The 15,444-nt window shown below is 40.7% G+C and overlaps 1 protein-coding gene across 1 annotated transcript in view; it reads left to right on the top strand.

Moving 5' to 3' along the window:
* SEMA5A (semaphorin 5A) overlaps positions 1-15,444 on the top strand; it is a 620,036-nt gene that overhangs the window by 119,245 nt on the left and 485,347 nt on the right. The gene's annotated exons all lie outside the window — the stretch shown is intronic.

Here is a 15,444-nt window from a genome sequence, read left to right as displayed (position 1 = left end):
ATTTTAGAGGTTTCTGAAATTGTATTAATTACAACACTTTTCTCCCACAGAGACTTGTACAGCTGGTTCTAAGGCACCTGATTTCACAGGCAGAGGAAGATGAAAAATAGCATTAATAATGCTTAAAAAATTCTATCAAATAATTTAAAAGTAGTTTTCTTTACAACATATACAAAATATGTAACAGGTTGGTGTGGTATAGATGTTTAGGAGCACTTATTTGAGATGACTTTTGTAACTCATGGTTTTGCCTGAATAATATGACCAACCCAAACTCATAGGCCTGGTCTACACTAGGGGGTGGGGTTGATGTAAGATACACAACTTCAGCTACGACAATAGCATAGCTGAAGTCAACGTATCTTCATTCGACTTACCTCCCATCCTCACAGTGCGGGATCGATAGCCGCGACTCTCCTGTTGACTCTGCTTCTGCCTCTCACCCTGGTGGAGTTCCGGAGTTGATGGGGAGTGTGTTCGGGAATCGATTTATCGCATCTAGACAAGACGCGATAAATCGATCCCCGATAGATTGATTGCTACCCGCCGATCCAGCAGATAGTGTGGACATACCCATAGTGATCAAACCATCATGTCACACCACACCAGCAAGTATTACAGCAGTTGCACATTACAGTATAGTTACTCTTCTGTTGTTTTAAAAAATAACAGTAGTATGAATGTTTTCACATATTCACATATGGCTCAAATTTCTCTTTGGGGTTTGTTTGACTCTGATAACATTTTCCTGCTCTGTACTCTTGGAGTGCTGCTGGTGTTACTTGTTTTGAATAAAAAGCTGATAGCATGTTAATTAAAGAAGAAAGCTTGATAAGGGTGTGGTTAGTTTGAAATAATCATATCCTTGGCTTATGAGGTGAGATGAAGCAGTTTTATGTTATTAATTCCTAGAGTGCAATTATCTCATGAACGTTGCCAGCCTTCCAAATTATTCTTTTTGTTAGGATGAAATATCTTAAATTTTATGTAGGGATCCGAACAATTTAGATCAGTGAATGTGTCAGTTTTGAGGGTCATAGTGATGCATCTGGTGTTAAATGAAAATAAAGTTTAATCAAATGGGATGCATCTTTTTCAGTGTATTTCACCAAATAAAACAAATCCATAATATACTGGGTACAGGAGTATTTTTATTCCTGCTCACTCATTTATTAATACTGAAAGTGACACACTAAATGGTAGTCAGAGGAAGAAAGAGTGTTAGAAATCTCAGTGTATCATTAATTTGTGAAAGTGGATATGGCTTGTAGAAGTGTTTGTGGATGGAAAGGACAGTGTTTCCTGAGGCCCCTAATGAGGGGCAGTGCAAAATGTGCTGCAATCATTTCAAAGAATCTTTTTTGACTTGTAGCCTTTGTAGGTTAATTTTATGACTTGATCCCTTTGTCTCTGTTAAAAATAAGTTCATTCTTTGAATTATTTTAGTAGCCCAAGACATAAAAGTAGTTCTTTGAAATGCATTGCAAGAACATGTTATATTGTTGCCAAAATCAGGTGAGAGAACCAAAAACTTGCAGTGTGCACAGTAACATATTAGTATTTAACATTAATTTTCACTTTGAACATTTGTTCAGGAGAACTCTTTCCTATCCAATACATGATGAATTAAAAATATGTTTAGAGGAGCTACAAATGAGTTGCTATGGTGTTTGAAAGTTTAATCTTAACAGCTTTACTGCTCAGAAAAATATTATGACAAGTGTAATGGGATGCTGTCCCTGGTCTTAATCATTTGTTATCCAAGGAGGTTAGTACTCATCCAACATAGAGAATCAAAATCTGGTTTATATTATAAAATTAGAACATTCAAAAAGTGCAATAAAAGTCTGAGCACCCTGCTAGCAATGAGGCATGAATCCCAGTTTTTGCTAGGTTAGTCTCTGTGTGGAGAACTGGTTATTGTGAATTGTGTTTTACAAGATTTTATAGATGCTGTTTTCCACCATTTCTACGGTATGCACTGTAAGCCTAAAAGGTCCAAGAATGTCAAGTGCATTGAAATGAGAATTAATCACTTCCATTATGAATCCTTGAATTTAAGTATAAAGAATGTGCAATATGATTCGTAGTCAAGGGGGAAGAGCAAACAAGATGAGTCATTTACATCACAGTGAATTTTAATGCAGATACTCTTATGGGAAAATATCAGTAATCTGTCGTTTACAAGGTAGTAATTACATTTGATCTAAGCCTGGAAATCTAAACCAGATGATTAAATAAGCAGTTAGAATAATGCAACTTGTCTCAATGGAGCAGCTTGGGAACACCCACCTAAAGCTGTTTCCAAGCAATAATTGATTTTTCCCACATTGGCCTTTTGTTTTGAGTGATCTCACCATATTTGTTAGACTTATAAATATAGCCATCCTGTGTGCACCAGTTCAGTTTAAAATAGTCAAAGCCACAAAAGAAAGACAAAGTTGATCAACCTTCTTCCTGTCATATGATGGATTAATTGAAAGCTTTACGTTCATAATAGCTCCTCTCCCCCTCCCCCCGCCAACCTGTGTTTTTAGGAGGTAGCTTCATCTGCTGTACAACACCAAGTGTCTTTTATTTCCGAGTGGCTATTAGCATTTCCTATGAGACTGAGAACTGGCTTCCTCATTAGTCCATTGGGAGCAATTATAGGTATTGTGAAACTGAAGCTGGGGCTGAATGAATTCCAGTCTCTTTTTTTCTTGTTTGTTTTTGTGGAGGCTGGTGGGAATGCTTGGTGTGATTTGAATGCAATTCTTACCAGGGCTGCAACTTTTCTTTCCCTTTGTTGATACCAAGGGGACAGTTTTGGCATCCATATACAATTTTCTGCTGTAAGAAAGTGGACCACACATCAGAAGCATTGTGCCTGTAGAAATAAATTGAAAGTGAACAGAGGGGCTCCCTTTGGTGATCTTGGTGCAAGTGAACATGTTTGTGCAGTGACAGTTTCCATACAGTACATTCCTGAGGGGAACAGAGCTTATGCTGCCATTCTAACTTTCTCCCTCTCTCTATTCTTTAAAGCTCTGTCACAACAGCAGGAGTCAGAGCTGAGAAAAGCAGTACTAGGAAGGCTGCTGGCACAATCTGCTTGACAGAAAAAACAAAAGACTAATGTAGAATGGGAGAAGGTGCCAAAAGAAATAGACCATATCTCCCTACTGAGTTCATAATGTGCAGTTAGCTGCATTAGGTGGATGGCTAAACTGGGTTGATTATACAGGTTTCCCTGAAAATGTTTTTTTGGGGAGAGGCAGGAGATTACTTTTGCTGGCAACCTACACCTCACTAGACAGATGTGACATGTCTGCAAAAGAGACTTGTCATTTTGCCCTCTACAGCCAACTGCTGCTGGCAAAAGGGAGGAATTTTACACCTCTAAAGGTGTCATCTGATAGGCTATTGGATCCATAGAGACAAACTCATGTTGAACCCAATTTTCCTCTTTTGCTTTCACTTACTCTTATGTTAATATTTACATACTCTTTTGTTAATATTGATAAATCTTGAATGATGGATTGGATGCTTTAACTTGCAGTTTGTAAATTAAAGACCTGCACCCAAGAATGTATCAAATAAACTTAATCCCAGAGATTATATCTCTATGAAGAAATAGTAATAATAAATAAAATCGTGGTTTATCCAGTGAATCTTTGAAGCAACCAGCTGTCTTTGGAATTTCATGCCACTTTTCTGATTTACAGATGCTCTACAATATTTGAAATGAGCCATGAACTGGGAAATTGTCGGTAAGTGATGAATAGCGGTGTGCATCCTTCCCAATCCAATTTGAGGCATGTGAAGAAAGAAGTAAACAAGAACAAGGCACTTGTATTCCAAGCATAATAACCAATCACTCTCCCTCTTGCCTTGTGTCTTCCATTTCAATACTGTTTTTTGTTTCTTTCAGTTTCCCCAATATCTGTGCTTTATTGGAGTAGTCAAGGTATTGCCCATGAATCAAGACTTTTTCCCTCCTACACTGCCTTTGCAAACTCCTGCCTATGCATACTGAGATTGCTTACATGTCTGTAAGATGCACAAGGCTTCCTGGCCAAAAGCAGATAGATTTTCACCCACACAACACAAAGGCTATGACAAGTAACCTAGCTTACACTACGGGAAAAGGGAAGGAACCTGTGCATCATTAATCTCCCACCTTCAACTGAATGAATATTTAACTGAAGTGAAACATTCAGCTACTCAGAGTGCAGTGGTGATAGTTAGGTACTGACCCACAATTTATGGTATTTCTTTGTTGTGAAAACTCTTGCATTCTGACTGACTTGAAGGTTGCTGTGTTGTTGTAATCACTTTGATCCCAGGATATTAGAGAGACAAGGTGGGTGTGGTAATATCTTTGATTGGACCAACGTCTGTTGGTGAGAGAGACAAGCTTGAAGGTTTCTATCAGCCACTTGGAGAACAAATATTTGAACATTCACTGTGTGCTCAATTTATCAGAAAACAGAGTAGTCATATAAATTCCTCTGCTCTGACTGACTACTACTTTCAGAAATGCCCAGCCTACTGCCCACAACCAACATGGCGGCCTGAACTTCTTACCTTCCTCCTCAACTCCTCTCCCCATATGTCCCAGATATTAAATATAATAAAACAAGGAGACAGAACAAGGAGTAGTGGTCTCAAGTTGCAATGGGGGAGGTTTAGGTTGGATATTAAGGACAACTTTTTCACTAGCAGGGTGGTGAAGCACTCAAATGGGTTACCTAAGGAGGTGGTGGAATCTCCTTCCTTAGAGGTTTTTAAGGTCAGACTTGACAAAGCCCTGGCTGGGATGATTTAGTTGGTGTTGGTCCTGCTTTGAGCAGGGGATTGGACTAGATGACCTCCTGAGGTCCCTTCCAAACCTGATATTCTATGATTCCATGAAAAAGCAAGGTCCAAGAGTGTTCTGCAGAAAACCCACATTGGGAGAGATTTAACTCACGATTTCATCAGAATTGTTGCATCTGGGATGAAGGTTCAGAGATGTAAGGGACCAGGGCGTAGGCAGTCTGGCTTAGCCAGTCACAGCTTGGCTGGTGTCCACAAGTCTAGGACAGCCACAAGGCTGTAGTCAGCAGGCAAGGATCACAGTAATCACTATAGCCAGGATCAATAGGCAAGAGCCAGGGTCAGAGACCAAAGGTAGTACCAGGCTGGAATCAGGAGGAGAGAATCAGCACCAGAGTCAGACTAGGGTCGGAGATGGAGATCAGAGAGCAAGGTGAGATCTGGAGTCACAGCAAGCCAGAAGTTTGTACAGCTACCCAGAGGACTTCCTGGGGCTCCCTCCAGGGTTAAATCAGAAGGCCATAGGGTTCTGGACCCTTTAGGCAGTATTTCCTGTGGTGCCTAATCACCAGAGTGCTCCTTGGATGTAGCTCTCTGCATGGCCTCCTGGTGATGATGTGGGAACATCAGAAGTTCCAAGCTCCACAGACTCAGCATCTAGTCCCACAAATCCTTGTAAGGGGTTGACCACAGAAATGCAGATGGTGTGCAGCTCTCTAAATCTGAGGCTGTCACCCAAGAATCACTGACCCTGAATCAGATTCCCCTGAGGGATTTCAGGGTATGGAGAAGGGCAACGAGAAAGGACAAAATCATGGGAGGGAAAATGTGCTTCATTATAATAATTACAAGTTCTATGTTCACTTTGTCATGTGGGTCTGTGGTTATTACATTCTCATAAGCAAACTAGGGAAATATGGCCTGGATGAAATTACTATAAGGTATATGCCTAACTGATTGAAAGACCCTCATTAGAGAGTAGTTATCAATGGTGCACTGTCAGACAAGGAGGACATATCAAGTACTGTCCCTTGGGCCCAGGAGAGACCCAGTATGATTCAGTGTTTTCATTAACAACTTGTATTATGGAGTGAAGAGTATGCTTATAAAATTTGTGGATGACACTAAGCTGGGAGGGATTGTGAGCACTTTGGAGGACAATGTTACAATTTAAAATGATCTTGTTAAATTGGAAAATTGGTTAGAAATCAATAATCCGATAAGGTATGGTCAATCCAATGTATGGTTCTCCGCATAAACTTTTCCAGAGTACACCAACATTAACAATGTCTACAGGCCAACAGTGACTCATGCAGATGAGGTAAAGGGGGTGTTGCATGAAGATCTTATGAGGGTCATTAGAGGTGTTCCCCTTCAGGACAAACTGATTGTCCTTAGAGCTGACTCTGACATCTGGAGCAGGATGTTAGGCCATCATGGCATTGGAAGGTCAAACACCAATGGACAACTACTACTCTGCAAAGTGTATTGAGTTCAGTCTCACTATTACCAACACAGTCTTTCAACAGGACAACAAATATAAGACAACATGAATGCATCTCAGGTCATAACAGTGGCACATGCTGGACTATGTAATTGTACGGTCTAGAGTCTGTAAGAATGTACATGTCACCCACTCTTTGAGAGGTGTCATATGCTGGTGTCAGACCACTAAAGAAGATCAATGTGGTAGTCATGGAAAAAGACCCCCGCAAACAAGCAAAGATAGAACAGACACTGGAGACTGCATTAGCTGAGGTGCCAGAGAACTCCTCAGACATTGAGGCAACTTGTCAGAAGCTCAGAGATGTCACAAATAATATGGCATCCACGATTCTCGGCTTTGTAAGGCAGAAACACCAAAACTGGTTCGATGAGAATGATCCTGAGATAGACCAGATACTGGAGACCATGTCCTAGTCCCAGATCCTGGACAAGAAATCAGCAATGAAGAAGGCCAGGTACCATCGGGCTAAACATATACTACAAACCCAGTTAAGGCTAATGAAGTACCACTGGTGGGGGCAGAAGGCTTCAGAACTGCAGGAAGCAGTTGAAAAGCATGACATGACCTTCTGTGAAGGTCTCCATGCTGTTTATGGCACAAAATCCAGTGGTACAGATCTTGTCCTCATAGCAGATAGTAACTGGCTGCACACAAACAAAGGTGATATTCTTTCTCATTGGGCAGGGCACTTTGGTAGTTTCCTGAACTATCACTATGTCTGACAAAGCCATCAATTTGCTACTTCAGTGTCCTATCCTAGAGGAGCTGTATGTAGACCTTTCTTTAAATAAGGTTACTAAGGCCATCAAGCAGCTGTCCATGGGCAAGTCTCCAGGCCTGATGGCATTCCACCTGAAGTATACAAATGTGGAAGTGCCCACCTGGCCAGGAAACTCACCTGCCTTTCCAAGACTATATGGGAACAGGATATCATGCCCCAGGAATATAAGGATGCTTTCATAGTTCATCTATACAAAAGGAAGGGAAGCAAATCTAGCTGGGACAACCATTGTGGAATATCACTGCTGTCTATAGCAGGGAAGCTCCTTTCACGGGTTGTCATCAGCCGGCTCCTTTCTCACCTAGTGGACTGATTGTATCCAGAGTCACAGTGTGGGTTTCATTCTGGCCATGACACCTTGGACTTGATTTTTGACAAATATAAGACAAGGCTTGTGAACAGAACAAGGACCTGTACGTGGTTTTTGTTGACCTGATCAAGGCTTTTGGCATGGTGAATCACCAATGCCCATGGAAACTCATAAATTTGGCTGCCCAGAGAAGATGATTGCTGTCATCTGCTCATTTCACAATGGCATGATGGCCAGGATGATAGAATGTGGCGACTTACCAGAGGCCTTCACTGTCACCAATAGCACCAAACGAGGATGTGTAATGGCATGAGCCTTCTTTGCTGTTGGCTTATAATTCATGCACTTGTTCGCATTCCAGGACTTTGATAGATGTGTACACTTCTGGTTTAGATTGCATAGGGATCTATTCAATCTACAGCAACTCAGGGTCCACACTAGGGTAACTGAGTGGCTGTTTAAGAGAGCTCCTGTTTGCTGATGACTGTGAGAAACCATAAAAATCAATAAACCCCAAACTGCCATCAGTACTAGCTGAACACTCATCCATTAAAGCAATGGGAGATTCCATCATCATCAGATTTCATCATCTCCATTTTAACACAGTTTTTGTCTTAGAATAATTTAATCTGCTCCTGTATCTTTTCCAGCATTTCATTAATAGTTGGTATATATGAATATTGCCTCTAGCACAATGGAAGGTGGGAGACAAGCTCATTTGTTTAGATAGAACTGGGTTGTGAGGGTACAGAACTTGAGAACCATTGTCCAGTTGGACATATTAAAATGTGCAATGAGGAAAGGAATGGGAAATACACTGCAGGTGGATAATTGTCCAGTTCTGTGTGCATTCTTGCAGCTTTTGCACTTTTCTGGAACCTGGGGGATGGTCAGGGCCAGTGTCTGCATGGGACAGGCAGTCAGATTTAGCTGTAACAATGCTATGCTTTGAGATAAGCACATTTGTTTTCTCTCTATCATATAATATCAAATTCATCTTCCTTTCTTAAAGTACTAAGTTCTAAGAGCAGAGTGATTTTTTTTCAGAAGTTTACCTATATTTTCTTAAGGAAATATTCTCCATAATATTTAGTTAGGATTTTCATACAGCTTTGATAGACATTTCTATTACTCTTCTCTACAACCTGATTCCCTCAGCCATTTTTAATACTTCTGGTGGTTTTGGAGAGCGTATTGCCTCGTGGATTAAATCTGCTGAGTCACAGATATTTCTTTCCTTCCTACATAATTACTGTGAGCTTTTAGAAATGCCAGAATTCTAGAAGTGCTTGAGCAAAAGACATCTCTTCCCATCCTGCCTTAGTAAACCAAATCTGCAGTTTCGGTACTTTTTTGTTTGTTTGTTTCAGTTTATGTCACTAATGTACTTAAAGGCATTCCCATTCCCAATAAGACATGCTTTCAGTTGGGCAATTTACTGCAATTAGGTTTAAATAGAATTGATTGTACTACTCAGTTGTGAGTTGCCATTTATATCATAAGCTTTGTTGAATGAATTGTCAAGGATAATGAGAACTAATGCCAACAGAAACACAAGAAAACATGTCCGTTATAAAGAGGACCTCAGTTACAATGTGATTACATGGCTGCATAAATTGCTGCATATCTACCTGGCTGCCAAAAGCTCAAACTTTCCCCAACTTTGATGTCAAATCTCCTGTTAAGAGACAGGTAAATAGCTGCCCTCTCTCCTGCTGGAGAGAAAGCCTTTGTCTCCTTTTGTTCGAGTAACAGACTAGAAAGCATAATATCAATGAGTATCCATAATTTCTTATACAGGGATGCTTAGTGTCGTATCATGGATCTTGAAAGTCATATTGTGTGTGAAGGGAGATGACTGATCATCATAGCAGTAGATATGTCTGCAGGTTTTGTGTCTGTTGTTTGATGCTGCTTTGAGTTTTGAATAGATTGTAGTCTGTGGGGAGCTTGCTTCTGACAGTGAGCTTAGCAAGGAAGGCCGGAAGAGGATGGCAAGGAAAGATTTCTATTAGGATGAGGTCACCATACAGCATGGGTTTTAATTGTTTAAAGATACCCTGTAGGGTTCCAGTGTGATGTCGGAGGTGACAACTAAGGGTATGTGGTTGGAGTTGTTTTTTTCTCGCCCCACATTGAATCAGGTTCTCTTGGGGCATATGGGTTGCCCATTCCAAGATGCAGTCTACTTCTTGTTTGGTGAAGGCAGTTTACAGTGGGTTAACGTGTGTATCCCAGTCTTTTCCCCAGATCATATTCTGTGGTATCTGAGTGCCTGGCTGTAGGTAACAGATTTCTTGGTGTGTTGGGGGGTTATTGGATCTGTGAAGGAAAATGTGGTGATCTGTGGGTTTCTTGTATATAATTGTCTGCAGAGTCTGATTGTTGAAGCTGATTGTGGTATCCGGGAAGTTGATGCTGGTGTGAGAGTCTTCTGGAGAGAGTTTGATGTGATAATTGCTGAAATTGTGATAGAAATCTATATGGGAGATTAGGTCATCTGTCCAGGGGCTGAAAATATCATTGACATATCTCAGGTATATTATTGGTTTCATGGTGCATTTGTCCAGAAATTCCTCCTCAAGGTGGCCAATGAAGATGTTGGCATGTTGGGGTGCCTTCCTGGTACCTATGACTGTTCCCATGGTTTGGGAAATGTGTTTGTTGTTAAATGTAAAAGTGTTATAGGTGAGGATGAAATAGATGAGTTTGACAATGGGTTTGGAGTCAATATCTGAGTGTTGTCCTTTGTCTTGTAGATATTTGAGACAGGCAGCAATGTCATCATGTTGAGGGATTTTGGTGTGTAGGGTGATGACATACATGGTGGCAAGGAAGGTGTTCTGAGGCAGGTTGTTAATGTTGCATAGTTTCGGAAGAAGTTGTTTTTGTCCTGGAGGAATCTGGCCCTTTGTGTGGTGAGTGGTTTGAAAATAGTTTCTGTAAATCCCGATAGTCCTTTAGTAAGAGTGCTGTGGCCAGATAGGATGGGTCTGTCTGGGTTCTCTTGTCTCTGTATCTTGAGAAGCACGTAGAAGTCCCTCAAGTGGGTTTGTGAAGAATGAGTTGTAGAGTTTCTTTTGAAGTTGTTTGGGAAAACATTTGATAATATCCTTTAATTCCTGGGAGAACTGTAGTGTGGGACCTTCTTTGAGTTCTCTATAGTAGGTGGTGTTGAAAAGTTCACTACATGGCCTTGTTGACAAAGTCATCATAATTGAGGACCACAATGGTGGCCCTTTGTCTGCTGGTTTGATCACTATCTGGTGGTTGGATTTCAGAGACTTTATCGCTGTCATTGCATATGTGGAGAGGTTGTGCTGGATGTGATGTATGTTGAGGATTTCACAGTCACTTTTCATCCTGAATTTGTATTTGAAGGCATTATGTGTTGTAAAGTTACACGTTCTTTAATTTGCCATCAAAGAGGGTTCCAGCATGTTTAGGGAAAGATTACTATAAAATATTTAAAGACTCACTGATGCTTTCTCAGAAAGCAAAATTCATCCCCTCCCCCTTCCGAAATTGGACCCTGGACCAAATGCATTTCTGATGTAAGTCCACTTAAGTCAATGGAGTTACACCAGTGATGAATTTGGCCTCCTGTCTTTTAAATGAAGTGGATGCACTCCATTGTTTAAATATTTTTGCAGCATTTAAACTAACAAAGTGGATAAGCCAGCTTGTGGAACATACTGACTCACATGAAAACTGGCTCAGATGTTACACACTGAACATTTTTAATGGCTTTTTGTTTGTGCATTATTACTTCAGCTGTACAATTATGGGAGTCTGCTGCATATGACCAGACGCTTTCTTCATAACCTCAAACTATATATACTCTGTTTTTTTCTCCTTCGAATTATCCTCTATGATTCTGCCAGACAACATATTATTTTCCCCCCAGCAGTGCATACTGGAGGCAGTAGTGGGTGTGATGCTTTCTGCATTGTTAGGCAATGAGCTTTATAAGCAGCTGCAATTTTCAGGATTAATCTCTTCATTATTATTTGTAATCTGCATACCTGCATGAATCTGTTCAGTCTTGTTTTCCAGAAGTCTGAGCTCTGACTGAGATACTGTGAAGTCACTTTTCTTGGAAAAAAATCACTATATTATTATTTTAACAGAGATTCACTCTAACTTGAATTGTGGTTTGCACATTGCAGTGCATTGAAACTATTTGGAACTTGAGTCTGTTTAATTACACCTCTACCCCGATAGAGTGCGACCCGATATAACACAAATTCGGATATAACATGGTAAAGCAGCGGGGAGCCCCTTTAAAGCTCCACCTGAGCCCTGCTGCTTTACTGCATTATATCCGAATTTGTGTGGAGCCCTGGGCCCTTTAAATCACCACCCGAGCCCCTTGATAGAGCTCTGGTGGTGATTTAAAGGAACTGAGGCGCCCCACAGCAGCTGGAGCACTGGGCCCTTTAAATCCCCGCTGGGGCTCTGGCAGATGATATAACGCGGTCTCACCTACAAGGCGGTGAGATTTTTTGGCCCCCGAGGACCGTGTTATATCGAGGTAGAGGTGTATAACTGGAGTTCAATTATATCCAAGTTCACGTTAAGCAGATTCCACTGTATCTGAAAGCTTCAGCTCTGACATTCTATCACTCATTCGTACGCATGTATTTGATTTTAAGCTCCTCAGGGCTGGGACCGTGTCTTCCTATGTTTGTATAGTGTCAGCACAATGGGGCCCAGTCCTAACTGGACCTTTGGGCATTGACACAATTCAAATAATAAATGCTATTCACTTTTGGGCTGTCAGCACTGCTCTTCACCAGGCATTTCAAAACACATACCTAGGGTTGTCACACAGCTGGTATTTTAATGTCACAGTCTAGTCTTCTCATAGACTCATAGACTTTAAGGTCAGAAGGGACTTTTATGATCATCTAATCTGACCTCCTGCACAATGCAGGCCACAGAATCTCATCCACCCACTCCTGTAACAACCCCCTAACTTATGTCTGAGTTACTGAAGTCCTCAAATTGTGATTTGAAGAACTCAAGCTGCAGAGAATCCTCTAGCAAGTGACCCCTCCCCACGCTGCAGAGGAAGGCGAAAAACCTCCAGGGCCTCTGCCAATCTGCCCTGGAGGAAAATTCCTTCCTGACCCCAGATATGGCGGTCAGTTAAACCCTGAGCATGTGGGCAAGACTCACCAGCCAGCACCCAGGAAAGAATTCTCTAAGGTAACTCAGATCCCAGCCCATCTAACATCCCATCACAGACCACTGGGCATACTTACCTGCTGATAATCTAAGCTCAATTGCTAAATTAATTGTCAAAATTAAGCTATCCCATCATACCATCCCTTCCATAAACTTATCAAGCTTAGTCTAAAAGCTAGATGTGTCTTTTGCCCCCACTACTCCCCTTGGAAGGCTGTTCCAGAACTTCACTCCTCTAATGGTTAGAAACCTTCGTCTAATTTCAAGTCTAAACTTCCTAGTGTCCAGTTTATATCTGTTTGTTTGTTCTTGTGTCCACGTTGGTACTAAGCTTAAATAATTCCTCTCCCTCCCCGATATTAATCCCTCTGATATATTTATAAAGAACAATCATATCCCCCCTCAACCTTCTTTTGGTTAGGCTAAACAAGCCAAGCTCTTTGAGTCTCCTTTCATAAGACAGGTTTTTCATTCCTCCGATCATCCTAGTAGCTCGTCTCTGAACCTGTTCCAGTTTGAATTCACCCATCTTAAACATGGGAGACCAGAACTGCACACAGTATTCCAGATGAGGTCTCACCAGTGCCTTCTATAATGGAACTAACACCTCCTTATCTTTGCTGGAAATACCTCGCCTGATCCATCTTAAAACTTCATTAGCTTTTTTAACGGCCATGTCACATTGGCAGCTCATAGTCATCCTCTGATCAACCAATACTCTGAGGTCCTTCTCCTCCTCTGTTACTTCCAACTGATGTGTCCCCAATTTATAACTAAAATTCTTGTTATTAATTCCTAAATGCATGACTTTGCACTTTTCACTATTAAATTTCATCCTATTACTATTACTCCAGTCTACAAAGTCATCCAGATCTTCCTGTAGGATAGCCCGGTCCTTCTCTGTGTTAGCAATACCTCCCAGCTTTGTGTCATCCGCAAACTTTATTAGCACATTCCTGCTTTTTGTGCCAAGGTTAGTAATAAAAAGGTTAAATAAGATTGGTCCCAAAACTGATCCCTGAGGAACTCCACTAGTAACCACCTTCCAACCTGACAGTTCACCTTTCAGTACGATCCGTTGTAGTCTCCCCTTTAATCCGTTCCTTATCCACTTTTCAATTTTCATATTGATCCCCATCTTTTCCAGTTTAACTAATAATTCCCCATGTGGAACCGTGTCAAATGCCTTATAGAAATTGAGGTAAATTAGATCCACTGCATTTCCTTTATCTAAAAAATCAGTTACCTTCTCAAAGAAGGAGATCAGGTTGGTTTGGCATGATCTACCTTTTGTAAAACCATGTTGTATTTTTTCTCAATTACCATTGACCTCAATGTTCTTAACTACTTTCTTCTTCAAATTTTTTTCCAAGACCTTACATACTACAGATGTCAAACAGGCCTATAGTTACTCAGATCACGTTTTTTCCCTTTCTTAAAAATAGGAACTATGTTAGCAATTCTCCAGTCATACGGTACAACCCCTGAGTTTACTGATTCATTAAAAATTCTTGCTAATGGTCTTACAATTTCATGTGCCAGTTCTTTTAATATTCTTGGATGAAGATTATTTGGGCCCTCTGATTTTGTCCCATTAAGCTATTCAAGTTTGGCTTCTACTTCGGATGTGGTAATAGCTACCTCCATATCCTCATTCCCATTTGTCATCCTTCCATTATTCCTAAGCTCCTCATTAGCCTTATTAAAAACTGAGGCAAAGTATTTATTTAGATATTGGGCCATGCCTAGATTATCCCTAACCTCCACTCCATCCTCAATGTTTAGCGGTCCCACTTCTTCTTTCTTTGTTTTCTTCTTATTTATATGGCTATAGAACCTTTTACTATTGGTTTTAATTCCCTTTGCAAGGTCCAACTCTACATGGCTTTTAGCCTTTCTCACTTCATCCCTACATGTTCTGACCTCAATAAGGTAGCTTTCCTTGCTAATCCCTCCCATCTTCCACTCCTTGTAGGCTTTCTGCTTTTTCTTAATCACCTCTCTGAGATGCTTGCTCATCCAGCTTGGTCTGCAACTCCTGCCTATGATTTTTTTCCCCTTTCTTGGGATGCAGGCTTCTGATATTTTCTGCAACTTTGACTTGAAGTAATTCCAGGCCTCCTCCGCCTTTAGATCCACAAGTTCTTCAGTCCAATCAACTTCCCTAACTAATTTCCTTAATTCTTTAAAGTTAGCCCTTTTGAAATAAAAAACCCTAGTCCCAGATCTATTTTTGTTTATCCTTCCATCTAGTTTGAACTGGGAATGGCTGGGAATGGGCTGCTTTATTCAACTATATACAGAGTGGGGAAAACAAATACTAACTAAACATGAAGAAAGAGAGGGGAGGAGCATGGCACCAGCCCATAATACTATGAGTTAATCCAGTAAGTCCCGTGATCACCATCTCACTACACTTTTCTTATGTCTTTTACTGGCTGAAAAGGTCCATTACACAAAGTACACCCTCATGTTTTGTTTACCAAATCAACATTTTGGGGAAGTTCATGCTTGCTTAGTTAATATTTAGGAATGCACCATCATATTAGCTAGGGCAAAATACTTGTATATATACACTCCATAGCTATGGGGTTTTTTGTTTGTTTTTGATATTCACCCTCCCCAATAAATTATTGAATGCCAGCATCTGAAAAACTATAATATAGGTAAACTTTGTAGCAGTATCTCTGATTAGATGTGTGGCCACTTGGGCTGGGCAGCCTGATTCTGCAACCCTTATTCGCATTCACTGAAGAGGGCTGCAGGAGCTCATTCTGTTGACAGGAATGTTGTTTAGAAACCTCTTCAGCCATAATGTAATTTGAGATTCTATGCTGCATTCAAAGATACTTCTCT

Source organism: Gopherus evgoodei, chromosome 2 (assembly GCF_007399415.2).
Source record: "Gopherus evgoodei ecotype Sinaloan lineage chromosome 2, rGopEvg1_v1.p, whole genome shotgun sequence".
Lineage (NCBI taxonomy): Eukaryota > Metazoa > Chordata > Testudines > Testudinidae > Gopherus > Gopherus evgoodei.
Note: the sequence above shows the minus strand (reverse complement) of the source record. Positions and strands in the feature narration are given on the sequence as shown.